At 42.6% G+C, this 27,719-nt stretch overlaps 1 long non-coding RNA gene across 1 annotated transcript in view; it reads right to left on the bottom strand.

Moving 5' to 3' along the window:
* Nucleotides 1–26,835, bottom strand: part of LOC122174330 (uncharacterized) — a 37,215-nt gene extending 10,380 nt beyond the window's left edge. Inside the window, exons 1-2 of the long non-coding RNA XR_010598250.1 lie at nucleotides 26,712–26,835; nucleotides 4,286–4,354 (exon numbers count right to left, since the gene is read on the bottom strand). This is a non-coding gene — a long non-coding RNA (uncharacterized LOC122174330). The remainder of the gene's footprint in view (nucleotides 1–4,285; nucleotides 4,355–26,711) is intronic.
* Between the last annotated feature and the right edge of the window lie 884 nt (nucleotides 26,836–27,719).

The raw sequence follows: 27,719 nt of genomic DNA on the forward strand, positions 1-27,719 counted from the left end.
TTGTAATACCTTTATTATTCCTTTTATTATTGCTTCTGATTTCCCTTTGTTCTCTGGAAAGACTGCTCAAGAGGTGTGTGCTTAATGAAGTGACAGCTCTCAGGAAAAATGGCCAGTGAGGATGGAACACCATTCCAAACAGACAAGTCAAAAGATGAACCAAAGCACCACCATATACAAGGGCCTGGGGTCCCAGCATTGTGTGGCACATTTAGTGAGTTTTCAACTTCCTAAGGACTTAATAAGCTTAGATCTCATTCAACAGTTCTTAGGCCAGGTATTGTGGCTTGGCCAAAATACTTTTAATATGCAATTTTCTTAGTGGTTTGGATAATGGAGATGGGTCTGGTCTTAATTCATGTATATAATGTATAATATCATGTATATTAGACAAACACCTGTCAGGGATTAATACTTAGTCCTGCCATGAGTGTAGGGCACTGGACTAGATGACCTCTCAAGGTCCCTTCCAGGCCTATGATTATATGATAATCAGTGATGTATTATTTTAACAGATGTTTTGTCCTTAGTTTTAAGCATCTAAAGTTAACTTTTTCTAGTCACACCTTAAACATTAGAGCAAACATGGATTCCAGTGTATGTAATCCTCTCAGATACTGAGGGCTTTTGTTCTGCAACACTCCAACCTTTGTTTGCCTAAGAATGCTCCAGTGGCTCTCAAAACAGTATTAAGCTGGTCTTCATTGTGCAAATATAGTGTTTCCTCAACCAAATTGCTTGTCCTTTCCATGCTTGTTGAGAATATAAACTGAGATTGTCGGGCCACAGCAAATTCAGACTCTGTTCAGAATCTTCTGAAGGAACAACCTTCTGTCAGAAAATGCTGATTCAACAAAGTCTTCATAGGTTGAAGCACTTCCAAAACAATGACATTGAAATGAACTTATCACAACAAAGCACTTTGACATTATCAAAACAAAACGTTTCAATATTTCCCAAACAAAGTCATTTGGAATTTCTCTTCCATAGGAAATGTCAATATTTTGTCTTTTTGTTTCAATTTAGAATTAAAGAAAATTTTGAAATGTTGGAAATTCTCATGGAATGGACATTCCAACTTTTGACCAGCTATAGTCTGTAGCCCAGTGGTGGGCAACCTGTGGCCCACGGGCCACACACGGCGCGTCAGCGTAATCCCCTGACGGGCAGCAAGACAGTTTGTTTACATTGACCATCTGCAAGCACGGCTGCCCGCAGCTGCCAGTGGCCGCGGTTCGCTGTTCCCAGCCAACGGGAGCTGCAGGAAGTGGCACGGGCCACAGGTTGCCCACCACTGCTCTAGCCATTGCAGATTCACATCTTCAGCCCTGACTTCCTGTCATCTCCACAGACCTTATCTATGTTTGAGGCTAAAGCTTACTGCTTTTCCCTCCACTTAATTCTACAGAGAGAAATAGCCACTGGTCCTTAGTGACCCAGGACCATATTTTTAAATAAAACATCATTTTCTTCTGTTCTTTATTTTTATGTCCCTGAGGGAATATAGAAAAAGCAAATATTACCTACATGGACATTTTTCATTTTCAGAGGCCACATGCACAAAGCATCCCCTGGGATTGTAACCTCTTGTCCTGTAAGATCTCTGTAATATCTTGTATATCCTCCCTCTTGTTTTATCGTGGATCTTCCAAAACAAACACATCTGCAGAGCCACGAGATAGGCCTCAGAGTCTAATAAGGCTAGGATCACAACCCTTGTTGACTTTAGGCAGGAGGCAATGCTGCTGCCCATGGGGCATTTGAGCTAATCTCTCTCAGGTGCTGCTCTTTCTTCTCCACTCCCTCATAAACACTAAAACAATACTCACAACTACCATCTTGGCAGTTTGTTTTCATGATCAAAGAACTTTCCTGTGTATTAAAACTCCAGGAGCAAGTAAGATTTTTTTTGTGGGAAACTTTGTCCAAGTAATATGGCTTTGCATCTTGAAAAAGTGGAATGTCCTGAAGAGGTTGTCAGAGGCTTGGTGATGTAAACATCAGCAGCAAACCCTGTGTCATTAAGACTCACTTGCATTTCTCTCACAGAGGGGCTGGAATTCCCTTTCAGAAGTAGCTTCTGCTTGAATCAATATGCAGTTTGGAACTTCACAAAACAGAACAACTTAAAAGTTTAAACCCACATGTCTGATTGAGCATTCTGCATGAAAGAAACAAATCATTTAGTGTCAAGGACAGTGATTCTTGATACATTTCATATGTGATGTTACTGTTCCTCTGATCTGAAGCAAGCTCTTCATATCAGTTTAAGTCTCACTTATCTAGCCCCCAGAGGATGGAAATTGCAGGTGAAATATGGCATGCCGTCACCTAGGCAATTTATTTGGAAAGCTTTGCTCTGATGAATTTGCTTTATGAGAGATTTATTGTTTAAAAGATGAGTAGAGAGGAACCACTAACACAGGGAAATCAATACCATTTTCACAAATGAGAGATAGGAAGAGTAGGGAAATCTATATAGTCCAGTTAATAATGCATTTTTTTTGTCAGCAGGGAAAGTTTAGGGACTTTTTCCACTCAGCTATGATAGACCCAGTGTCACAGCAAGGTACTCTGCGGTCAAATGCAGGAGGTGGATACAGCTTCTTCTAGAGATCATCAAAACCTAAATGAGTAAATGTCAATCACACAGAACGTGCTTTTTCTTTAGACCCTATTCAGCACCAGCCTATAATTCCTCATGTGTCAAACTTTAATCTCCCATGAATTTATTCTCAGATTACCCAGAGCCTGCCAAATACATAATTATAGCAGGTATTGGCTGTTACTACTCCAATTAAGGTTTGCAGCGCAATCTCCATTATATATTGGATGCATTGTGAAATTCTGCATGGTTGGCACTAGCTGAATTTGTTTTAAAAAAAGAATAAAATTTAGAGAAAATAGTTTGCTATTTTCTGAATGTGAAGAATCTCAGAATATTGGATAAAAGCCACATGGAGTGGAACGTGTCTAGGTGGGGACTGGTAAATGTATATGATCTGAGTCTTCTGAAACATGACCCTTTTTGTATCTTTACAATATAGAAGGAAGATCTTACAGTATTTTTATTCCTCTCTTTTTTTATATTGGCAACATTAGAAATGTCAAGTCTTATTCTCCCTGTCTTGCTGGATGTTTCCCTTGGAGGCACCAGAGATGTAGATTGGGAGCTCTCTCAACCCTTAGTTATGGCAGGGAGAGGATTGTTCTTGAATTATGAACAAAAGACTCCTTCTGTGATGGGGTGTTCACCCCACACCAGCCCTGAAAGAATTAAGGAAGCTGAGAAAGATCCAATTAGTGTGCTAGGCCCCACAGGGGGGGCTTATGCTGGAGAAGCAACCCATGATTGGAAGGTGAAGCTCAGCTGAGCAAGTGTAGGCTGAACAAGTGTAAAGCCAAGAAACTGGCAACAGAAGGGCTATAGTGAGGAAGTCTGCAATAACCATCTGTGCATTAAAGAAAGAAGGAGGGAACTCAGGGAAAGAGTAAGAGCATAGGAGCCTGGCCCTCAGGGAAGGGTGCAGCCAGAACAGAGAATGGTGGAGAAGACAGCCTTTGGGAGGCGGAGTAGGAAGCATCCCAGGGAGAGAACAGCAAGACTGGGAACTCATTAGACCTTGGCTGCATGTTGTAAGGTCCCTGGGCTGGAACCCAGAGTAGTAGGTGGGCCCAGGTTCCCCTACCAGCCATTGAGGGAGTGGCATTGCCTGGACAGCAGGTCCAGTGAGACACCATACCCCAGAAGGGGAAACCCCATAGTGTCCTGGCCGCAGGACCGGCTCCAGGCACCAGCACAGGAAGCAGGTGCTTGGGGCGGTCAAGGGAAAGGGGCGGCACATCCCGGTCTTCGGCGGCAATTCGGTGGCAGGTCCCTCAGTCCCTCTCGGAGGGAAGGACCGTCCGCCGAATTGCCGCCGAAGAATGAAGCGGAGCGGTAGAGCTGCTGCCGAAGTGCTGCCGATCGCAGCTTTATCTTTTTTTTCTTCTTCTTCGCCACTTGGGGCAGCAAAAAAGCTGGAGCCGGCCCTGCCTGGGCGGAGGGCCGAGTCGCAAAGAGGAAGCTGCAGGTTCTGGAGTGAGGGACCACAGAGTGAGAGGAGGGGGAGAGAAACCCCCAAGGGGAGGCACCAGGCCTAGAAGAAAGCTATTCCCCAGAACAGCCAGGAGCCATCTGTGGTAAGTGAATACCCCGTGACACCTTCTCACAACTATATATGTCTGTGTTAAAAAGAGGTCAGCAAAAACAAAGTTTTAAACATTCTGAATAAAAATCACTTGCCTCTTGCTGTGTTGTTCAGGTTTCATTTGACTGGTATTTGATGTCAGTCCCATTAGTTCTCCACAGAGTCTTGCAATAAAGCAGAGAAGACAAAACTCAATTTTATAATGTAAAAATACAAGTAGAGGAAAAAAAATGTGGATGGAAGGAACTTTCTTGCCTTCTTCAGAGGTTATAGAGAATCAAAAAGGGCAACAGCTATTTATTTTATTGCATTTTTGCAGGGCAACTTTTAGTATTCTTTGCTGTTGGTGGGGATGTGGGTGGAAAGGTTCTTGAACTGGAGATTCCAGTAGCTTTAAGATTATGTATTTCTTGGTTTAATATGTCCCCATTTGTCTCTTCTATCACAGTGAATGGGAAGTGATAAATGTCATTTTAACTAGAGATAGATTAATAACGTAAAGAAAGATATCTTATTTCAAAAGCACAATGGTAATCACAATTGCATTAAGTTTATAGACTTTCACTTTAGGCCACACTGTTTTAAGAGCAGGGCTAGCACATCTTAATTCTCAGATTAGTTACAGCTATACATGTGTCACAACTCATACTTCACTATAAACACATACACTCCACAATACAGCTGAAAACGTTGGTCAGCTGAGTTGCTGGGGGGAAAATACTAAGCCATTTTATAGTAATCTCTATTTTACTACTCTCAATTTTACTGTAATCTTGCAAAGGTTCTGGAAAAAAGCATGAACTATAAATTGTTTACATTTTTTAAAATAAAAATGATATAGAAATCTAAATAGCGGCACTGGATGAAATTCATCACTGTGCAGAGGGTCAGCTTATGGGCTATCTACCAACAATGATTCAAGAGCGTGTATCCCTGGAACTAGCCCAAATAAGGCTGAATTTCACACCCAGTAGTAAAACAATTATTTTACATGCGTGCACACACACATACAGTGCGTTCATAATGAAAATACAGAGAAATTGTAAACATTTGTGCATTTTTTCTACCATAAATGCAGCAGTGGCAGATATACAATAACCTTTGCAAAAGCAAGATTCATAAGAAGTGTACCTCTTGTAGTTCTACACGGGAGCTAACATGGGATGAAATTCTGCTCTCAAATGACATTTTGCATTTATAGCGCTTATGATCCAAGAATCCAGAAGCACTTCACAGACACAGGACCAAATTAGTCCTGCTGGCATAGTCTGCCCAGGTTCGGCTGTAGTAATACGAGGCACCCCAATCTCTCTTCCACCTTGAGTACTCTAACCTACACTGGAGACTGGGCCCAAATACCAACAACCCCATGATCAAGGAACTGCAAATAGCCCCCTTGAACCACTCAGGTGCCCCAAGTACATAGTGGGGAGAGTGGACGGATTAGAATTGGGCCCATAGCACATCTGTATATTGCAGTAAAAACCTGTCGCACTGAGTCTCAAAGTCCAGGTCGACTGACTCAGGCTGCAGGGCTGAACATTGCAGTGCAGGTGTTCAGGCTTGGGCTGCAGTTTTTAGCCCGGTGAGCACAAGTCAGCTGACCGGGCCAGCCGCAGCCAAGCATGGGTTTTTTTTTTTATATATTAAGGCTCTGCTAAGAGCATGGCAAGGGGCAAATATTTTGAATAAGTAAATGTCAAAGATTAGTTTTTAAAATATACCTAGAAGAGGTATACGGTTAAATACAAAAAAGTAAGAGCTGAAAGTAATTTTTAACAACAAAAAGGGGTAGAAATGAAAATAGTCAGGTTAGATGCAAAAATATACAGGAAAAAAAAGGTGCTACAATATACAGAAGAAAAGGCAAAAGTTAAAATGACTTTTCAAATGTATTAGGCAAGGGTTAAACATTTTTTATTAATATGAAACTAACAAGATGAGTACCTGACCTCATCCTGACCGCTTTGCATGTAAGTTGTATCTTGTTTTCCTCTTCCCTTGTATTTTGTCTTTAGACTGTGCGCTCTTAAAGGCAGATAGAAACATATAGGGTGACCTATGTGTTTGTAGCATACCTAGCACACAGCGGGACCCAGTTCTGATTGGGACTTATAGGCACTACTGCAACATAAATAATGCTAGTAGTCATGGCAGAAAAGAAAGCAGACATAATGGTTTGGATGCATTGTATGGGGACACTGTTCAAACCTGCTTGTCAAGTAAGGGATCTGAGCCACAGAGAGTTCTTATGTCTTGAATTACAAGGGGAAAAGGTTGTTATTCAAAGCTGTTGCCCCTGAGGACAGGAAAACAAAGAGGAAGGTACGTGATGGACCCAGTAACTGTAATCAGTTGGTGGTTTTTGGACAGCATCCGCCTCCCAGAAATCTAAACTACAGTCCAAAATCTGTGCACTTCCTGACACGAGACGCTTATAAAGAGCTTGTGGGGGAAGGACAGGATAAGAGTAAGAGTCATGAGAATGTTACAAAAACAGAACGGAAATTCAATGGAACAAGGCTCTCTTCTAGGGTGGTTAGAAATTGAAATAGAAGCTTTTAAGAGAAAAGTGCTATTTGCCCCCGCGTTAATAAAATAGTGCTATTTTAGCCACCTAAAGGAGCTGCAAGTGGTGTTCTCTACTACAGCTTTATAGACCTCAACTCATAAACGAACTCTTTCCTGATATTAAAGAGACAAAGTGGGTGAGGTAATATCTTTTATTGGACCAATATCTGTTGGTGGGAGAGACAAGCTTACACAGAGCTCTTTTTCAGGTCCTGATATGTTAGGTAGGATTATAGGGACAGTTTTATAGGGACAGTCCTGATATCCGGGGCTTTTTCTTATAGGCACCTATTATCTCAGTACTCCCTGTCCTGATTTTTCACACTTGCTGTCTGATCACCCTAGTGTCAGGTCAGTGAAGATAAACTGAATAACCTTCAGCCTCTATATACTGTACTCGTTGTTCCCTACTGTTACTCACACCTTCTTGTCAACTGTCTGTAATGGGCCACTCTCTTACCACTTCAAAAGTTATTTTTCCTCCTTTGGTATCCTGCTGTTAATTGATTTATCTCGTTAGACTGACCTCACACTTGGTAAAGCAACCCCCATCCTTTCATGCTTCTGTAGTTTTTCACTTCATACATCTGATGAAGTGGGTTCTAGCCCACGAAAGCTTATGTCCAGATAAGTTTGTTAGTCTCTCAGGTGCCACAAGGACTCCTTGGATTTTTTATATACTGTACTATACCTCCCCCTACTGCGCAGCCCATGGAAAAAGACATCCATGAATTTATAGGAAAAGGACAAAATTTTCAATCTTAGGTGCCCAAATGAAGTCAGTCAGTGTGTCTTTAGTAGAGCTGGACAATTTTTTTTAAACCAAAACTGTTTTCAGGCAAAAATGCTGATTCGCTGACAACGTTTTGTGAATTTATCAATTTTGTCAAATTGTTTTGGCCAGAAAAAAACTTTAAAAAATCTGGAAAAATCAAAATGTTTGTCCTTTTCAAAATGAAAAATTTCAAATTGAAAAATAAGTCTCAAAATGAAAAGTTCCTTTAATTTTATTTATTGCTTTGTTTGAACCAAATTGGATTTTTATAACTTCGCAATTCACCAAAAATCTTTAAAAATCTTGTTTTCAGGGTAACTCAAGATCACTTTTTTATTATTTTGGAATTGCCTGAGAAGCAAAAAATCCATTCGTCCAGCACTACTCTTGAGTTCTTCACACCTTTCCAAATCAGGCCACTTATTTAAGTGCTGAAATGTGGATTTATGCACCTGACTTTAACCAAATGGAAAACTTGGGCTGTTTATTAAGCAACTAAACTAGTTCATGTTGGTACAGCAACTGTGAACATAACCTTTAGAGAGCAATAAAGTGTGTTTATCTCTCTGGATTATCCATATCAAGAATGAGGGAATACAGGTTTCCTTCCTCTGCACTCAGAGTCATCATACGGAGGACAAAGAGAGCTATATACTGTTATGATCATTCACTGAGTAACAGATGTGCTACTCTTGATAGTGCCAGCACATTTCACTGTCAACTCTCCCTTGATTAATAGCCAATTTGTACTCTACTTTCTTTCCCTGGTGAAGAATCAGGTTCAAATTTATGAAAGATAATGGGTAATTTTTATTATTATTTTCCAACTGTTAAAAGTCCAGTCAACTTACATTTGGCTTAGCATATAAAGTTTAGTTTTTTGGGTTTTTTTTTTAAAGATTTTTAAGCTGAAAGAGTTACATAAATCAATACATTTTCCAACATAAAATATTGTTCTTTGGAAAAATCATTGTGTAGATCAGTGCTTCTCAAAGTTGGGCCGCCGCTTGTTCAGGGAAAGCCCCTGGCAGTCCAGGCTGGTTTGTTTACCTGCCACGTTCGCAGGTTCAGCCGATCGCGGCTCCCACTGGCCGCAGTTCGCCACTCCAGGCCAATGGGGGCTGCGGGAAGCGGCGCGGGCCGAGGGATATACTGGCTGCCCTTCCCGCAGCCCCCATTGGCCTGGAGTGGCGAACCATGGCCAGTGGGAGCTGCAATTGGCTGAACCTGTGGACGCAGCAGGTAAAAAAACTGACCAGGACCGCCAGGGGCTTTCCCTGAACAAGCAGCGGACTGGCTTTGAGAAGCACTGGTGTAGATGATAGTTAATGAAAATAGGCCTATTCATGGAATCATAGAATATCAGGGTTAGAAGGGACCTCAGGAGATCATCTAGTCCAACCCCCTGCTCAAAGCAGGACCAATCCCCAGACAGATTTTTGCCTCAAATCTCTAAATGGCCCCCTCAAGCCTGGGTTTTGCAGGCCAATGCTCAAACCACTGAGCTATCCCTCCCCCCGGAAAAGCACAACTTGATATTTATGAAATCCTGGTTTTCTGAAATTGTTAAAAGTTAATATTTCTGCCAGAACCATTCATTACAATTCAAAAAGAAATACAAGGAGAAAATTACCTGCGTATGGGGAGTGGGGGCAGCATGAGGCCTATTCACCACTTAAGTTCCCTTATTTGGGGACTCAAAGGCTGCATAGGCCTTGCTCTGGCCTTCTGCCCAGAGTTGAAGTTCCCAGAGAAAGGTAGGATATTAGTTAGAATTCTGAAAAACCAAAAGTCTCTCCTTTTGTTACCATGTTCATGAAACTGACCCAATATGACAACAGTGGAAAATACAGTCCACGTATAGAAAACCCTACATTTGATAACCAGCAAGTTGCCTGAGCACACCAAGGATGATGATGATCCAGATTTTTGTCCTCTTCCCAGCATGCATGGATATCTTCCAGAACTAAACCTTTTCCCGGGCCTTATGGCCTCTCTAAAGAAAAGACTTACTCCCCTCAGAAACTAGCCAAATGCTATTTGGAACAATCATATGAAATATGAATTTCACTGTAAACGCAATTACAGATCATCATGTTCTGCCAAAGGAGGGGGATACATAGAAACAGGGCATAAGAATGGTCCAGATGACCGTTCCTATCCAAAATCCACATAGTAAAGTGCTTCTAAACAGAGTAAGGGTATCAGAATTCTTTCCTCTGCATTTGAGGTGCTGAGTGCCCACAGCTCCCATTGACTTCAAAGAGTGTTTTGACAGTCAGCCCCTCACAGGATAGTTACCCATACCATTCTGTCCTGATGCAGCCTTACTATTTTAGAGACCAAATTGTATGGGGAGATTTTGGCAAACCAGTAAAGTGCCTGAAACCACTATGGCTTATTATTAAAAGCGACCTATTAAGCAGTCTCAGCTTGACCAAGGCAGGAGGGGAGGGGGGTTTGGGGTGCCACAGAAAGGGCAGCTTGACCCCACATCCTTCCTGATAAGAATTATGTTGAAGTTGCTGATACATGCATTTTAGGAGAGCAGGATGTGCCCCAGGAATGTCTGTTGGGGTCTCAAGACTGCAAACTCTGGAAAAACCCACACCTGGTTAATCAATAATCAGAAGGAACCTCTTGCTTGACCATTGAAACTGCTTACTTTACAAGTTTTCTTTAAGGGACATGTCATTCTATTACTAATGTATAAATAAAGGGGAAAAGCTTGAGATGGTTGGACTCGATTGGGGACTCTTTTGGACTCTTTTCAGACTCTCCCTCTGGATACATCTTGTGGTCCCCACCGGCAGACGGAAGATTTGGCCACCGGAAGCCTGACGCTGTTTCACTTGAGAGCCACACTCAGCTTTGGTAATTATCAAGTGCTGGGGGTGTTTTACTAACCTGTTGCGGACGTGTGTAAGTGCTTGAGACTAAGTAAAGTTTAGCTTTAAGTGAAAGCACTCTTGTGTTGCCAGCCATCTATCGGTCGGACAGCCATGTCTCCCCTGATTTATTTCAGAGTAGCAGCCGTGTTAGTCTGTATCCGCAAAAAGAAGAACAGGAGTACTTGTGGCACCTTAGAGACTAACAAATTTATTAGAGCATAAGCTTTCGTGGACTACAGCCCACTTCTTCGGATGCATCCGAAGAAGTGGGCTGTAGTCCACGAAAGCTTATGCTCTAATAAATTTGTTAGTCTCTAAGGTGCCACAAGTACTCCTGTTCTTCTTTTTGCTGATTTATTTCCTGACACCACCTCGCACAGAGTAAAAGTTACCAAGAGCTTTGGGTTGAAAGAACCCCAGGTAACAAAATCTCCTTTGACTGCAAGCACCTCTGGGCAGAGACCATCTCTTGTTATGTGTCTATACAGCACTTAGCACAATGGGCCCTCAATATTGATTAGGACCTCTGAACACCACTCTAGCTAAAGTACTGTTAAACAGTTAGATTTCCTAGTATTCTTTAAAATTACCTTTGTTATACTACAGTTAGTGAGAGCTCAGTTTATCCATGAAAGTAATATTAAATATTTACTATTAAAAACAGCAACTGATATCAATAAGCTGGTTTCTGACAGGCTGAAATTTTAAAATGAAGTTTGCCAGTAAATAATTATCACCCTGATTGTCTGACAGTTTTATTGGGTTTATAACTTAGTATGATAACCAGGTTAGCCACTGATTTACTATGGACACTACTGTTGCCCATGTGTTACTTAAAATGAACATAAAAGTTGACAAATCTGAGCCGACCCCTATGGACCAAGTTGCAAGAAACTCCGGGCAACTTCTTATATGGTAATGAAACATAAGAACATAAGAGCGGCCATACTGGGTCAGACCAAAGGTCCATCTAGCCCAGTATCCTGTCTTCTAACAGTGGCCAATGCCAGGTGTCCCAGAGGGAATGAACAGAACAGATAATAACCAAGTGACCCATCTCCTGTCACCCATTCCCAGCTTCTAGCAAACAGAAGCTAGGGACACCATCCCTGCCCATCCCATAATAGCCATTGATGGACATATCCTCGAGGAACTTATATAGTTCTTTTTTGACCCTGTTATAGTCTTGGCCTTCACAACATTCTCTGGCAAAGAGTAGTGTGAAAAAATATTTATTTTTATTTGTTTTAAACCTGCTGCATAATAATGTCATTTTGTGACCTCCCCCCCAGTATTTGTGTTATCAGAAGGAGTAAATAACACTTCCTTATTTACTTTCTCCACACCAGTCATGATTTTATAGACCTCTATCATATCCCCCCCTTAGTCATCTCTTTTCCAAGCTGAAAAGTCCCAGTCTTATTAATCTCTCCTCATATAGAAGCCGTTCCATACCCCTCATCATTTTTGTTGCCCTTTTCTGAACCTTTTCCAATTCCAATATATCTTTTTTTGAGGTGGGGCGACCAGCACTGAATGCATATTCAAGGTGTGGGAGTACCATGGATTTATATAGTGGCATTATGATATTTTCTGTCTTATTATCTTTCCCTTTCCTAATGATTCCCAACATTCTGTTTGCTTTTGTGGCTGCCACTGCACATCGCGTGGATGTTTTCAGAGAACTATCCACAGTGACTCCAAGATCTCTTTCTTGAATGGTAAGAGCTAACTTATACCTCATCATTTTATATGTATAGTTGCGATTATGTTTTCCAAAGTGCATTACTTTGTATTTATCAACACTGAATTTCATCTGCCATTTTGTTGCCCAGTCACCCAGTTTTGAGAGATCCTTTTGTAGCACTTCGCAGTTTGCCTGGGACTTAACTGTCTTGAGTAGTTTTGTATCATCTGCAAATTTTGCCACCTAACTGTTTACCCCTTTTTCCAGATCATTTATTAATATGTTGAACAGCACTGGTTCCAGTACAGACCCCTGGAGGACACCATTATTTAGCTCTCTCTATTCTGAAAATTGGCCAATTATTCCTACCCTTTGCTTCCTATCTTTTAACCAGTTACCGTTCTATGAGAGGACCATCCCTCTTATCCCACGACAGCTTACTTTGCTTAAGAGCCTTTGGTGAGGGACCTTTTCAGGTTTCTGAAAATCTAAGTACACTATATCCACTGGATCCCCCTTGCCCACATGCTTGTTGACACCCTCAAACAATTCTAATAGATTGGTGAGGCATGATTTCCCCAACAAATTATGTTCATCTATGTGTCTAACAATTTTGTTCTTTACTATAGTTTCAAACAGTGTGCCCAGTCCTGAAGTCAGGCTTACCAGTGTCTGTAATAGCCGGGATCACCTCTAGAGCCTTTTTTTAAAATTGGTATCACATTAGCTATCCTCCAGTTATTTGGTATAGAATCTGATTTAAACGATGGTTACAGACTACAGTTAGTAGTTCTGCAATTTCACATTTGAGTTCCTTCAGAACTCTTGGGTGAATACCATCTGGTCTTGGTAAACTTATTACTGTTTAGTTTATCAATTTGTTCCAAAAGCTCCTCTAAAGACACCTCAGTCTGGGACAGTTCCTCAGATTTGTCATCTAAAAAGAACGGCTGTAGATAGACATCCAGGCTGGAGAATTTCAGGAAGGTATCAAGAAAATTGAAGAATTTCAGACTTTTGTTAATAGAGAGCATTCTAGTGCTACAGACATCATTACGGCATGAGTAGGGCCCTACCAAATTCATGGCCCATTTTGGTCAATTTAATTGGTCATAGGATTTTAAAAATAATAAATTTCATGATTTCAGCTATTTAAATCTGAAATTTCATGGTGTTGTAATTATAGAGGTCCTGACCCAAAAAGGAGTTGTGGGTTGGGGGTTACCAGGGTATTGTTTGGGGCATTGCAGTACTGCTACCCTTACTTCTGCGCTGTTGCTGGTGGCTGCACTGCCTTCAGAGCTGGGCAGTTGGAGAGCAGCAGCTGCTGGGTGGGATTTCATCTCTGAAGGCAGAGCTGCCACCAGCAGCAGCGCAGAAGTAAGGATGGTATGGTATGGTATTGCCACCCTTACTTCTGAGCTGCTGTCGGTGGGGCATTGCCTTCAGAGCTGGGCACCCGGCCAACAGCCTCTGCTCTCTGGCCACCCAGCTCTGAAGGCAGTGCAGAGTAAGGGTGACAAGACTGCAACCCCCCCTAAAATAACCTTGTGACCTTCCCCCCCGCCCCCCGCAACTCCCTTTTGGGTCAGGACCCCCAATTTGAGAAACACTGGGCTCCCCTGTGAAACCTGTATAATATAGGGTAAAAGCACACAAAAGACCAGATTTCATAGGGGGAGACCAGATTTTCATGGTCATGAATTTGGTAGGGACCTAGGCATGAGTAATGCAGCACTACCCTGCCAATGTTCTACAGCTATTAACTTGCAGAAAGCACATATAGGGATGAGAGAGGAGTCATAAATGGAAATTTCTCAAATCAGAGGGGGCATTTCAGAGTGAAGTCACCCAAGGGTAAGTTTTAACTCCTTTGGGGAATTGATGACAGATTTTTCTGCAGACATTAAGAAATCTTATCTACCCACCTCTCTTAAAATGCCTATTGTGGCACTTAGATGCAATGGAGATACTAAGATTACCTTGATTCTAATGCTCAATATCCTGGCCCATTTTATCCATGACCACTCTGCTGAGATGTGCAAATGAAAAGGTACTAACACCGACTCATTTCACTTAAGCTTGTCAACAGCTCTCTGTTGCTAATGCCTGTTAGTCATTCAAACCAGTGACCTAGGTTCCAGATCCTATTACAAATCCTCTACATCATCCAGTTCCTGAAGTTACATATGTTTAGTGTAATGAATGTTATGTGGTCCAAACATATACACACTGGACAAAGGATAATCATAGGGTCACTGAAAAATGATAGCGGAGATCGGGTATTGAGTGATGGGAAAAAAAATATTTGTTAAACAGTTCATTTGTATTTGTCTTTACAAAGGAAGTGGAGGGTGATGGTCTGCCCACATCAAGGATCACTTTTCCAGAGATGACAGTGCAGATAACAGTATTAGTTCTAAAAATGTTAGATGCACTTAAAGTAGACAAAGCATCAGGTCTAGATAACACATATCCATTAATTTTTAAAGGAATGAGACAAAGGCAAACCCTTCACTGACATTAAGTTCACAAGAGTCAGGGGAGATTCCTGAACATTAGAAAATAGCAAACTTGACTCCAATATTTTTGAGAGAGTTGGGAGATAGGAAACTGTAAAAAACTAGAAAATGCAATATTGTTTGTAGAGAAACCCAGACACTATTAAGTGATTTGACTGGAGAACACCTGATTAAAGATAGCCAGTAGAGTAAGTTGTTGAAGTCCTTTAAAGATAGCACTACTATTGTGGATCAGATATATACAATGGATGTACTCTGCTGGGATCTTGATCCTGCAAGTCCTTGCATGGTACACAGCAGGGAGCACAAGATTGTTGTGCTCCAACTCAAGTGTCAACGGAGGCGCAAGTAAGGCTAAGTGCTAGGCACAGTCCTCCACACTGAGTGGTAGGTAGGAGTGGTTGAAGAAAAGTCGCTTTCCAGTGACAAACACAAAATTGGACATTTTCATTAAAAATCTCTTTTCATCTAAATTTGGGGATTTTCATTTTTTTTAAAAAGAGAAAAACTTCATTTTTTTCTTTGAATATTTTCACAGCAAAATAAATATTTCCCAACCAACTCTAAGAGTAATCTCAAGCCTCTTAGGCATCTGAGTGAAATTCACCCCCTGTGTAGAGGCCTGCACAAGACCTACACGCCACTTTCATCCCTATTTGGAGAGTGTAAGTAAGCATTCATTGTTGCCTATGCCCTATGAACCCTCTCTACACAAGGAATTTCACTCTCAAAAGCGCTAGGTAAAATGTAGCTAGAGGTAGATGGAGAATGGGTGTTTCTGAGGAGAGGGGTTGAGATCCTTGCCTCCAAGTTCCCCACTTTGGCCTTACTGCTGCTTCAAGGCAGGATTAACTTGGTTGCTCTGCAACTGCACCTTATAATGCAGTTTTGCATTTCTTATCCAGCTCATCACTTTCTACTCCACATGTGCAGTGTGCAGGATCTAGCCCTTATCTATTCCAAAAGGAATTAGAGTTCCACATCAGAGATTAAAGCCTCAAGTAAAACATCACCGTGGAATAGGAGCAAATAACCATACCCAGGAGTCACTAACATAATGCAAGTGTAGCTGGCTTCATGAGTAACATAAAACAATAACCTACAGGCTGTAAACTAGGAGTCTGAAACAAAGGGCTGCTATCGAATGAAACAACTCTTTTGACTTTTATCCGCCCTTCCCCTGGCTTTCATGAGATCCCTGCAATAAAACTCATCCTCTGTGCTCCAGCCTTCCTGTTGCTGTCCATGATCTCAGCTGTCTAGGCTATCTAGCCTTTTACGCTTTTCCTCTACCCTTAGTCCCCAAAGCTGTTCCCCGCTGCTCCTGTCTCCATTTCCTATTCAAACTCTAGCCTATCCCTACCCATTCTGCTGAATATCCCCCCTCTTCTCTTCTAACAGGATACCAACCCATTTTTTTCCTACCTGATGGCTTTAGCACCAGCAGATGGTGGCTGGATGCCATCATTGCAGTGCAGCACAATCAAAGGGCCATCATTCCTGCACTATGTTAGAGACACTGACTATGTTGTCTATATCAATAAAAGATGCCATCTTTGAGGATCAAAGGGCAAGTGGTATTTCCGGATATTTCCCACCTTTTTTGCAGTCTGACTAAACACGGCTGGCTGCCAGCAAAGAAGGAAAACAGTTTCCTTATGGAAACATATTACTAATGTGTATTGAAACTTACTGGAATATTACTTACTGCATCTTACTAAAACATCACTTGTTCTATCATTAACGCTGCAATAGATTTTCATAAGGTTTCCATTTTTTACAGGTTAGAGCCAAATTAATCCTAGGTGTAACTCCAGTGGTGTCAGTGAAGTTATGTAAGGGATAAATTTGCTCCTAGGATTTCAGACCCTCAGTGTGTGTGGCCACTTCTATAGTTCATGTCACAATATGCCTGACACCATGATGAGGACAAGCACTTTGTCAACCTAAAGTAGATTTTACTTAAAACCAAAAACTCAAGCTCATCAGCCAGGAATTGAACAGCCAAGGGGGTGTCCATCAAGAGTGACTTTCTTGGTCCAGTGACTTTACCCTTGCTTGTGTCATTCTCATTGTCCATAGTAATCTAAAGTCCACAGAGAGAGGTGAATCCAGACATAGCTAGACTGTAGACCACTGAGAACTTCAAAGATATGGAAAAGGACTTTGAAACAGATACAGAACTGGAAGGGAGACCAGTGAAGAAACATTGACCATCAAAGTTACATGTAATAAGGCTAGGTCTACACTACCCGCCTGAATCGGCGGGTAGAAATCGACCTCTCGGGGATCGATTTATCGCGTCCCGTCGGGACGCAACAATCGATCCCCTAATCGACGCTCTTACTCCACCAGCGGAGGTGGGAGTAAGCGCTGTCGACAGGAAGCCGCGGAGGTCGATTTTGCCGCGGTCCTCACAGCGGGGTAAGTCGGCTGCGATAAGTCGAATTCAGCTACGCTATTCACGTAGCTGAATTTGCGTATCTTAAATCGACTCCCCCCTGTAGTGTAGATGTAGCCTTAGTCTTACTGCTTGTAGTCAGGCGGAGTGGCCTCCCACTGAGCCAAAGGGGGAGGAGCTGCTTTCTGATCCCTGGTGGGCAGAGCCCGGCTGGGCCTGCCCCTTCGGCCAGAAGCTAAGGAGCTGGCAGGCAATACAAAAGGCGGGGCCATTAGCCCAGTTGAGCCTGAGCCAGGGACATATTGGGATCCAGGAAGTGAGCGGGCGAAGCCGGCCCACTGCTAAAGGATCCCCCCCAGCCTAAGGGGGGGTCCACAGGACCTGGAGACCAAAAAATTACGGGGGACAACTAATAAAAGAACAGGGACAGGAGTGAGGTCAAAGGGTCAAGGAGGAAGGGAAGGAGGCAGATATCTTCCTCCCACTGCCAAACCCCAGAACATAGCCTGCTCTGCATCGCGCCCTGCCCCTGGAGAAGACTGGCTTGGACTGCTGCCTGCTGTATACCCCAAGGAGATGGCAGACCCCAGACTACAGAACCCTTCACCCAGACTCTGGTAGGAAGTAGCCCAGGGAAACCAGTCATTGGTCCAGGTTTGCTATTAGGATCCCCACTGACCGAGAGGCCTGTGTTTGTCTGCCATCTACCTGAGCTAAGATGTCAGATGGATGGCTGTCTTCAGGGTCAGAGAGACACACACCCGAAGCCCCTAGACTGTTTGTTCTGCCCTGCCTGACTCGAGGGCCGAAGCCCTAAGACTGTTTGTTTGCTCTGCTCTATCCTGCCAGGGGGGGTTGGCCCCAGTACTTGAGTCACTAATCCCCTGAAAGGGGGCGGTGCCCCAGTGATGTAGATAGGCGGAGTGGCCTCCCTCTGACCACAGGGGGGAGGGATGACTGCTAACCCACTACATGGCTATCTTGTTATATTAGATATATATTACATCTTCCTGGCATTATATAAACTGAAGAAGGTACAGTTTATGGATCCAGTCTAGCTTGTTTAACCTTTAAAACTGTGGTGCTTCTTCTAACCCTCTTGAAATAACCTGAGGTTAGTTAGAGGTTAACTCAGTTATTTGTCAATGAAAAGAATGTTGTTCGCTTTTCATTAAGGACTAAATTTTTGGAGTAGTATCATTAACAGTGCTGAAGTGAGTGAAATGTTAACTCCCTGCTCTAGTTTTTAATGGGTACTTGAAGGACATTTGTAGAAATGTTCATCATTGATCCGACTTCTGTCTCTAGCCTTGCCTTCTACTTGCATAGCTTATTGCATCTTATTACATGCTGATAATCTTTTGTTTAGGCATGTTCAAACTGAGAAGTATGGACACAAAGCACTTGTTTCTGTTTCTATACTCCGGGAGTTAAATTCTTTCCATACAAACCTATTAATTTCAATTTCACCCTTCTATTTATGGCGCTTATTTACTTCATTAGAATTTTATGGGTCTAACTGAATGCAGAATTTAGCACAGGCTCTGGAATTAATTTTCTTTGGAAATGAGGTATATCTTGCTTCTTTTGTATTTAAGCCAAACATAAAGAATGTGTTCATTGGCAGTTTTTAGTAGTTAACTAATGCTAATAGATTGAGTTTATCTATAGTGTAAAGCAGTGTTTCCCAAACTTGGGACGCATCTTGTGTAGGGAAAGCCCCTGACAGGCCAGGCCGGTTTGTTTACCTGCCCCGTCCGCAGGTCCGGCTGATCACAGCTCCCACTGGCCGTGGTTCGCTGCTCCAGGCCAATGGGAGCTGCTGGAAGCGGCGCGGGCCGAGGGACGTACTGGCCACTGCTTCCCGCAGCCCCCATTGGCCTGGAGCAGCGAATTGCGGCCAGTGGGAGCTGCGATCAGCTGGACCTGCGGCCGCGTCAGGTAAACAAAATGGCCTGGCCCACCAGGGGCTTTCCCTACACAAGCAGCATCCCAAGTTTGGGAAACACTGGTGTAAAGGGTAGAATTTCACTCCACTTCAGCATTATTGTTCTGGTTTGTGCCTGTGCATAAATGCTTGAAGTTAGGCATGAATTTAAGTATTTTGCTGGATGAGAACCCCGGTGAGAGATCACAAAGCTACTGGAAAGAAATATAATGATTCTCTCTCTCGCAGAAAGAGCATAGAGAAAGGTGATAGAGACTGGCACTGATTCAATCCAATATAGCTAATAGGTTTGGAGGGACTTCCACTACTGTAGCGGTCTATGGCCAGCTTGAAAAAAGCAGCACAGAATTTTCTAAAAGGGCAACACATTTTTTTTTTCTGTTCCCCTTTTTAAGTCTTACTTCCCAAGAGAGGAGGGAAGAGTTTGTTTTGGTGAAGAAATCACTCCTGAGTCTGTGGTTGCATAGACTTCAAAGTCATCAGCAATATTATGCAGTGTTCTCAGCTGGTCAGATATCTTAATTATGAGGACTTTGAACATCATCCAATTTTGGATCCCTATCATCTGCTTTCTGTCACGACGCATGCAGGCCCTGATCATCCCTTGCACACAGATGGTTCCCTCTGTACGGGGATCTCTTCCATCCTGCTTGCAAAGGAGGGTTAGCCATTTCTGCAGCAACATCTCCCTACCACCTCCCCCCCCCCCCCGACCAAATTATCCACAGGTTCAGGACCTGTGCAGGGAAAGAGAGAGGCCCAAGGCAGGCTGGAAGGGAGGATTGGGTGGGTCAGGGGACACATCATCCCCACTCAGACTGTACTATCTTTTCTGAGGAGCCCGTCCCACACACACCCAGGGTTCTGGGGCTGCCTCATGCAGGAAAAATCTCTGGTAGCACAGTGCCATTGCAGCCACACTGCCAGGGACCACAAGGCATGCCCCAGGTTCAGCAGATAGATGGACCTACAGCTTATTTTGCAAAAGATTTTCCCCCCCTCGCCACCCTTCCCCTTCCCAATAGGGGTGGCACTCCATAAAGAAATCTAAAGATTTCCTCTCACAAGTTTTTACTAGGAAAGGGGCAACATTAGCTGCAGTAGCTAAGTTTGATCTCGGACATCTGGCCACACTGTCTCAGTACAAGCAGAGAGACTTAGAGCTAAGCCGCTGGTTTTCTTAGTACGCCCATTGTTGACTCCATATTTGGTATTGCTTCTCTTCTCTCCCATCCCTTTTATATATCCTCAGATGTTTCCTTTGTCTGAATTTTAAGAAGATGATATATTATTACTGTTTATATTTTAATCATGTTTTTGTTATGTTGCCAAACACCCTATGTGTCTTGGCAAAGGGAAGGATTGCATTTACAAATAAAGCTATTATAACAATTCAAATTTAAAATTTCATTGTACTTTTTATGTGACTTGAGCAAGACAAGCAGCAAAGGATTCCAGGCCACATTTAGGTATTTCGTTAACTATATTATCAGTAAGGAAGGGTGCTCTTGGTTGCTTACAGGCTGACTTTTATATTTAACTAAAGAGTCTTTCAAGACTGCATTGTTCTTTTTCCCTGTGTCTGTTCTCCGATATCCTGGATTTCATTAAGAGTGTGGTAAGTACATTTTCTGTCCCTTCTAAAATTTATTTTAATTACAAGTAGGTTTTACTGAGCAGATAATCTTTCATTTTCAGGTCCAGATTCTTAATCACATTTTTATCTCCCAGCTACTTCTAAGACTTTATACAAAATATTGTGCTGATCCTGTATTCACTGAAGTCAATGGGAGAAAGAGTGATTAGGCCTGTTACATATGAAGTGCATATGTTACAATCAAACAACATTCCTTTGAGACCGTCTACTCTTGTTTGCTTTTGTTAGTACAAGAAATCACACACAAGCAAGTGTTCTGATACTGTGGTGAACATTACACCAACTTTGGTTTATTTTACTGTTCCCAGTCCTCAGGACACACAAAAAATTCTCTGAAGGTGAAATGTAGAAAAGTAGTACAAAAGTAGGAAAGATAGCATTCAGGTGAAGGCAGCCTATTCTTATTCACTATGTTAATGTTCTCTACAAAGACCAGTATAATCTCTACTCACCAGGATTATGTTCACAAAAGCCCAGTGCAACATTATATGTGAGAACTACCTTTGCATAGTGTCTAAACATACCACACATTCACAGACAGGCACAAAACTTCTCTGTACTGGCCTTTTTCTCTTGTACAACTCTGTGGCCTTCCTGGAAACACACACTCTAGCAGTGATGGGCTCCAGAAGACCTAGAGAGGAAAGTCAGCTTTTTAGATCCTTTCTGTGTCCTACAATGTGACTTCAAATCCCCATAAGGAACCGTAACATCACCATGTTTCACCTAACATGTCAGCCCTCCCCAACTTAATCCAACCCCAGTGCCTTCCCTGTGCCCAGTTCTTCTCCCTCTCTCTAATTTCCCTGCTTTTTCATCTGTCTGCTACAGGCTAATAGATGTTTTCTTTCCCCTGGAGCTTTATCAGGTAGGTGTTTCATGGTTCCCAATACATGTTAAGTCATTGCTTTAGTTGTTGGATGAGACCTTACTGCTTCCTGTTCTGTGGGGCTCAGAGTTGTTCCTCAATACAGTTTTCCTCTCAGTCTTTTCCAGAAGGAAAGGCTCATTTGTTCACTGCTTTTATTTAGGTTTTCTCCTACAGACATGACTTTCTTAGCTATATTAACTGGCTATGTTACAAGTATTCTCAAAACAAATTTGCTTAGCTCATAAGAAATGGTTTCAAGCAAGTGTGTAACAATGTCCAAGATATAGGGCCCCTCACTGAAAGTTTTAATATTTAGTGCCATCTATAGAAGAGAAGAAGGAATTATTTGCTAACTTGCATATAAATGGCTCCAGAGTTCTGCAATTTTTTGGTGGGAGAGAGCTGTTTTTAATTTAAAATTTTGTAATTAGACTATTTTTGTTTGGTCCAGCCTGGTCTATGTATTTGAGGAGTTTCCATTGTCTTGGTTCTTTTACCCTAACTTGTAGAGGTCGAGGTCGGTGGAGAGGAGGAAAGCATGGAAAACTCTGCCATTAAATGGATTGGTGTTGGCATTTTTTCTGGAGTTATTCTATGAGGAGCTATGGCAGACTAACGTTTTCCAGGATGCAGATGCTGAGCTTGATTACAACTATTACAACAGAAGGTGAACTTGGTTTGTCTCAGTACAAGAGACCTGACACCAGCTGAGGTTCCCTGAAGAAGAGCAGGACCAGAATGGTGTTGCCTGGAGAAGCAGAACCAGAGCCGAGTTTGTCCTGAGATGAGTTTCTCCAGAAACTTATTAGGAACCTTATGTCACCATAGTACCAACTCAATGATGCAGTTTCTGGGGGAGTGTTTATATTTAGAGTCTGACTTTTTGATATTTTTATTTTATCTTGTTTGATAAATTACATTTTTTTTATTAACCATACAGAAAAACTTTGCTCTATGTATGGAATGGTTAAGAAGGCGAGATAATATTACCCCTTACAGTGTGTACAGTATATCAGAATTTGATCTAAGGTAGGAAAATCTGTAATTAAGAGTTCAACATAGACCATGGGAGTTGGATTTTTCCCCTGCATCCAAGGACTGGGGGGACTGTCAGGGAGGTAGTTATGGTTCACTGATTTTGTAGGCTGTGCTGCACCATGCTAGGCTCCAGTAAGAGTTAGATGGGCCCCTAGGATGCTCTAACTTTTGACAGCAATCTATAGTACTTAAGGGACCTGTGACTGGGTGCTGGGCAAAAGGTTGATGATTCAGCCCTCTCTCATGCCACTCCTATTTAGTGGGCTAGATTAGAACTGGCTGGAGATTGCCTCCAAATTAGGGCCAGTTTGAGACAGCTGCTGCCTAATTAGCCTGGAGCTGTATAAATGCCTAACGGGAAGGAAGCCAAGCGGGGGAGCAGAAACAAAGGGAAAAGGTAGTGCCTCCCTGTAGATGGTGAAGGGCCAACTGTACAGTGGTGGGAACAAGTCTGTAAATAAACTGCACTCGTGGTTACTAACCCCAGAGTCTCAGAATGACTTAGTGGACTTAGCAAAGGCAGGAGCCAAGGGGCCCCGCTGCGCTCTGCTACAGGACCACACACCATTTGAGGATTGACAGAGCAGAACTCCAACTCCCCACTGCTTCCTACACCTCCTTTCCTCCACCAATATATTCCCTAGTCCAAGAAGATGACTGGTTCAGGAGCCAGTACCGCCAGTTTGATACTAGCTGAGAGCTCCTTCCTGCCAAGGGAATTCTTAGTAGAACAACTACAGTCAAAATCCTAGTAGATTGCCTGAGCACTAAGGAGTTGGATCAAACATAAGAATCTGGCCCTTGATGTTTCTACCCTTCCCATCCAAGCATTATAGGCTTCTTCCTGCTCACTGGAAAACTGATTTTCCCCAGATCAGTCAGAAAATATCCAAATCATAATTCTCTCATATGCACTCACCGCTATATGTCTCCCTCAGCTGAAATATATGTTCCCAAGTCAGAACATACTGGTTTGGGAAAGAACAGATCAGTGGTGAAGCTCTTTGTGAAGATGAAAGAAGGCATTTGCCTCAACAGCCTGACAGTCATTCTTGAGGTGACTGAATTGTTACATTAAAACTTGGGACAGGCCCCCCTACGCTGTAGTAATACAACATATTCCCATGTTCAGGATCCATGTTGGAGACTAAAGATGGTAGGAATGTTTCCAACTGAACACTTTTTCCATGAGAAACACTGATTCGACCTAAATGAGTGTTCCAGGGGAACATACAGATTTCATCGAAATTTTCAATGGAACCTTAACATGCAGCCAATGTTTGTATTAAAAATGTGTTTCACACCAGTATTCATGCTTTTATATAAAAAAATGTTCCACACTTGAGTCATTAGTCAAAAGACTTTGACGGACTGCATAAATAGGATGGTGGAGCAATGCTGGGTTTTATTTATAAATAATGTCAATCTTACATCAACATTCTTTATAAGGGAAAGTATCTTTAAAAATCTGCATATTTTGGGTTTTATCTCCTAAAACATGAGTGTGTCTGGTTATTATAAGCTCGCAGTCATAAATACAGAACAGAGAGCTCAGGAACTGGAGTGAGCAATAAAGAATTCAGTTACTGAAACAATCCATTCCTTTGGAACTGTATGTAATAATTAGATGCCTGAACTGTATTATATAAGCAGTAAGGCTACAGGAAGAATTTTAACTATATAGGAAATTGCAGTTTTTCTTTTACAGTCACTCTTTTTGGGGATCCTTGCTTTGTTCCACAAAGCAATAAAAGAAAAAAATTAAAAAACAGGATTTTAATCAATATTTTTATTTAAACATGAAATATAAACCTAAAGAGCTTGAGTTTTATAGGGATGTATTGTAGCTGGAAGATGTGGAGTCTAACACACACACAAACCACCTTCCTTTAAAAATTAAATTTCATCTTACAATTTCCACCTGCTTGTTGAAAAAATTGCAAACTGTGTTAAGATCCCGGCTCCGAGGCTGGGTGGCCAAAGAGCATACACCAGGAAATGGTGCATTTAACACCTCTCAGAGAAAGTTTCCAACTCCGTCATTGTAAACCATTAGGGGATTGACACTGACAGGGGCGGCTCTAGGCACCAGCAAAGCAAGCAGGTACTTGGGGCAGCCCATTTGCAGGGGCGGCAGGGATTCAGCATGGGAGCTGAGAACCAACAGGGGGCCCTGGGAGCTGTAGTTCCTTGGTTAGCTCCCTGCCTATAGAGCCAGCCCTGGAGCAGGGAAAGAACTACATTTCCCAGCATTCCCTTGGCCACTACCAAGAGGAAAGAGGGGGAGGGAGTGAGGTAGCTGAGAACTCATGCTGCAGTGAATGGAGAGCTGCACTGTGAAGGTAGGGATACCATATTTTAACATTCAAAAAATAGGACACTCCATGGGGAGGGAGGGTAGTCCCACCCTGCCCCCCATCCACTCCCTCCGACTGCCCCCCACAGAAACCCCAACCCATCCTGCTCCCTGTCCCCTGATCACCCCCTCCCGGGACCCCTGCCCCAACTGCCCCCCAGGATTCCACCCCCTATCTAAACCTCCCTTCTCCTTGTCCCCAACTGCCCCCTTCTGAGACCCCCCCCCAACTTCCCCCCTAGAACCCCACCCCCTACCCATCTCCTGACAAACTCCCGGGACTCCCATGCCTATCCAACCGCTGCCTGTCCCCTGACCCAGGACTGCAGCGGAAGGAGGGTGCAGGTGGGGGGGAATGAGGGAGCCCAGAGCTGGGGTGGCAGGGGGTGTGGGTGGGGGGGAAGAGCCCAGGGCTGGGGCAGCAGCGGGTTCCGGCGAGGAGCCCAGGGCTGGGACGGGGGGCAGGCAAAAATTTTTTTGCTTGGGGCGGCAAAAAACCTAGAGCCAGCCCTGGACACTGAAATGACTCTGAATCTCTGAAAGTGAAATTCACTTCACCTGCATGAAGTCACAATCACTGAGCTTTATACAGGTAAAATGCAGCAGTGGGAGGGCTGGGCAGGCCAAATCCACCCTACAGCTGTGGGGTCAGGCCAGGAGTTTCTGCACAGTCCCCTTCACTTCTGCTGCTACTTCTCCAGATTATTGACTGGAATAGCAACTGCAGCCCCTCAACACAATTTGCATGAAAACCTAGGGCCTCTGTATGCTCTTTCCCCGCATCAGCCTACTCCTAATTCAACCCTGCCTGCTGGCCTGCGCAGGGCTGACACAAGTCCCCCACTGCACAGCTGCTTCTGGAGGCCTAATCACTAAGCCTCAGTGGTTGCTCCCCCACCCCCCAAAAAAATGAACAGAACTATTTAGGCCCTAATCCTAAAATCAGTGAGAGCTTTGTCATTGAGTTCAAAAGGTGTGAGATCAGAGCTTTAATTCCTAGGTCAGAATTCATGTCAATGACAGGCCCTCGTGGTGGCAAGAAGAACAGAGAGCTGGTGTAACATGCTTACATAGAGCCATAATCATGCTAGCCGCCCTTTCCTGGGGTTTGGCAGTGGTGATTGCTCACATGAAGATCTGAGATTTTAACACAGTTAAACTTTAGAATGTACATTTTATTGGTGCACATTTTTCCACTGTCAAAGGAATGTTATCAAATGACAATGCTTTCAAAACACCAGGGGTTACATTTTAGGCTTGTCCACCTTGATGGGTTTTATAAATGTTGGATCAAGATTTTATGTTCAAAAAGTACATCTTTTTTTAAGTGTCAGATTCCATTTGCATTTTTAAACTTTTATGTCCTATTGAAATCAGTGGCAAAAATCCCTCTGCCACGGTTTTGCCCTCATTCAGGATGAGCAACTATATGCAATAGAGGCCTACCCTGGGCTGTTACATAATTTGAAATAATTTTGGGAAGCTTCAAAATTTTTGTAAGCAGAGGGTATATTTTAACACACAATAATTGTAAATGGTACGCCCTTAATGTGGCATTAAAGCTGCATAAAATAAAAAAGTCAGGAAATACTAAACCTAAGCTTCCAGCAGATACATTAACTCACTCAGCCACATTGCACAGAACTCATTGTCTAGTCCTTTTTTTTCCTTGTTAAAGTCTGCTGGCTGTGCTATCTTTAACGGTATATAGAAGCTCTGTAAGATCCCAGATCATTCATAATAATAAATTGTAGGCTTAAAATTAGACAGGTAAATAGTTGTAAAGATGTTCTCCTTTACTTACCAGATAAGATCTAAATTCAAGTTCTTCTGTTTTCTTTACCCAGAAACACCTGATGTGAGAAACATCAAAAGCAATTTAAAGAGAATTGCCTCCTGCTCCAAACGTTAGTGACACCATCAGGTACTGTCAGAGAAATGATCAATCCTCAACTTTGGACTTGGCACTTAAGATATTTCTCAGTCCTACTTTAACAGTTCTCAGATATTCTGGGTTTCCATGGAACTCTTCATCACTATGCTGTTCACGTGCAGTTTAATAAAAGCCAAAAGTCAGCTCCCAAAGTCAATATTATGAGGAATGTAGGCGACTTTTGCACTAAGAAGAGCACTTCCTGCTCTGCTTCCCAAACGCAATCTATTGTTCAAAGACAATTTTAGTAAATATTACATTTGAGTGCACTTTCTAGCTGGATTCTTGACACTTAAACTTCGACACGATGGCCTCCAGACAAAGCTGAAGCAGTTGATGTGCAGCCCATTCATGAGTCCCTGGAATCTTTACAGAGAAAGCCAGGATTTTTTTCTTATGTATTAGATTTCAGTCTCAGGGCCATGATTTCCTCTCATACAGCCTTGTTTTCTACTTAGTTTTACTGCACAGATTTCTATTAGCTAGGAGCTTTCATACAATGTTGGGCCCAAAATGTGGAAATTTGATGGCTTAATTCTTCAAACATCAACACAAGAGTGAATGTGTAGGTACATACACACACACGCATGCTAGCTAGCACCCCAATAGCTAGCAACATGCCAGTGGTTTTAGTTCCCATTACAAATGCTATATTTGAAGGTTTTGAAGTGGGAACCTGAAAATTCACTTAGGTCCTGATCCAAACATTGGGATCAGGCCTTTAGTACTGAATGCTGGCATGCAAATACTGTGTGCAATAGCAAACTTGTATAACTATATATATATAAAATACTAAAATCTTTGTGGTTTTCTTTTGAAGAGAGGGCAAAAATCATCTCAGGTGACCTTTTAAAAAATGTTTTTAAATGCACATGTCTA

Source organism: Chrysemys picta, chromosome 2 (genome assembly GCF_011386835.1).
Source record: "Chrysemys picta bellii isolate R12L10 chromosome 2, ASM1138683v2, whole genome shotgun sequence".
Classification (NCBI taxonomy): Eukaryota; Metazoa; Chordata; order Testudines; family Emydidae; genus Chrysemys; species Chrysemys picta.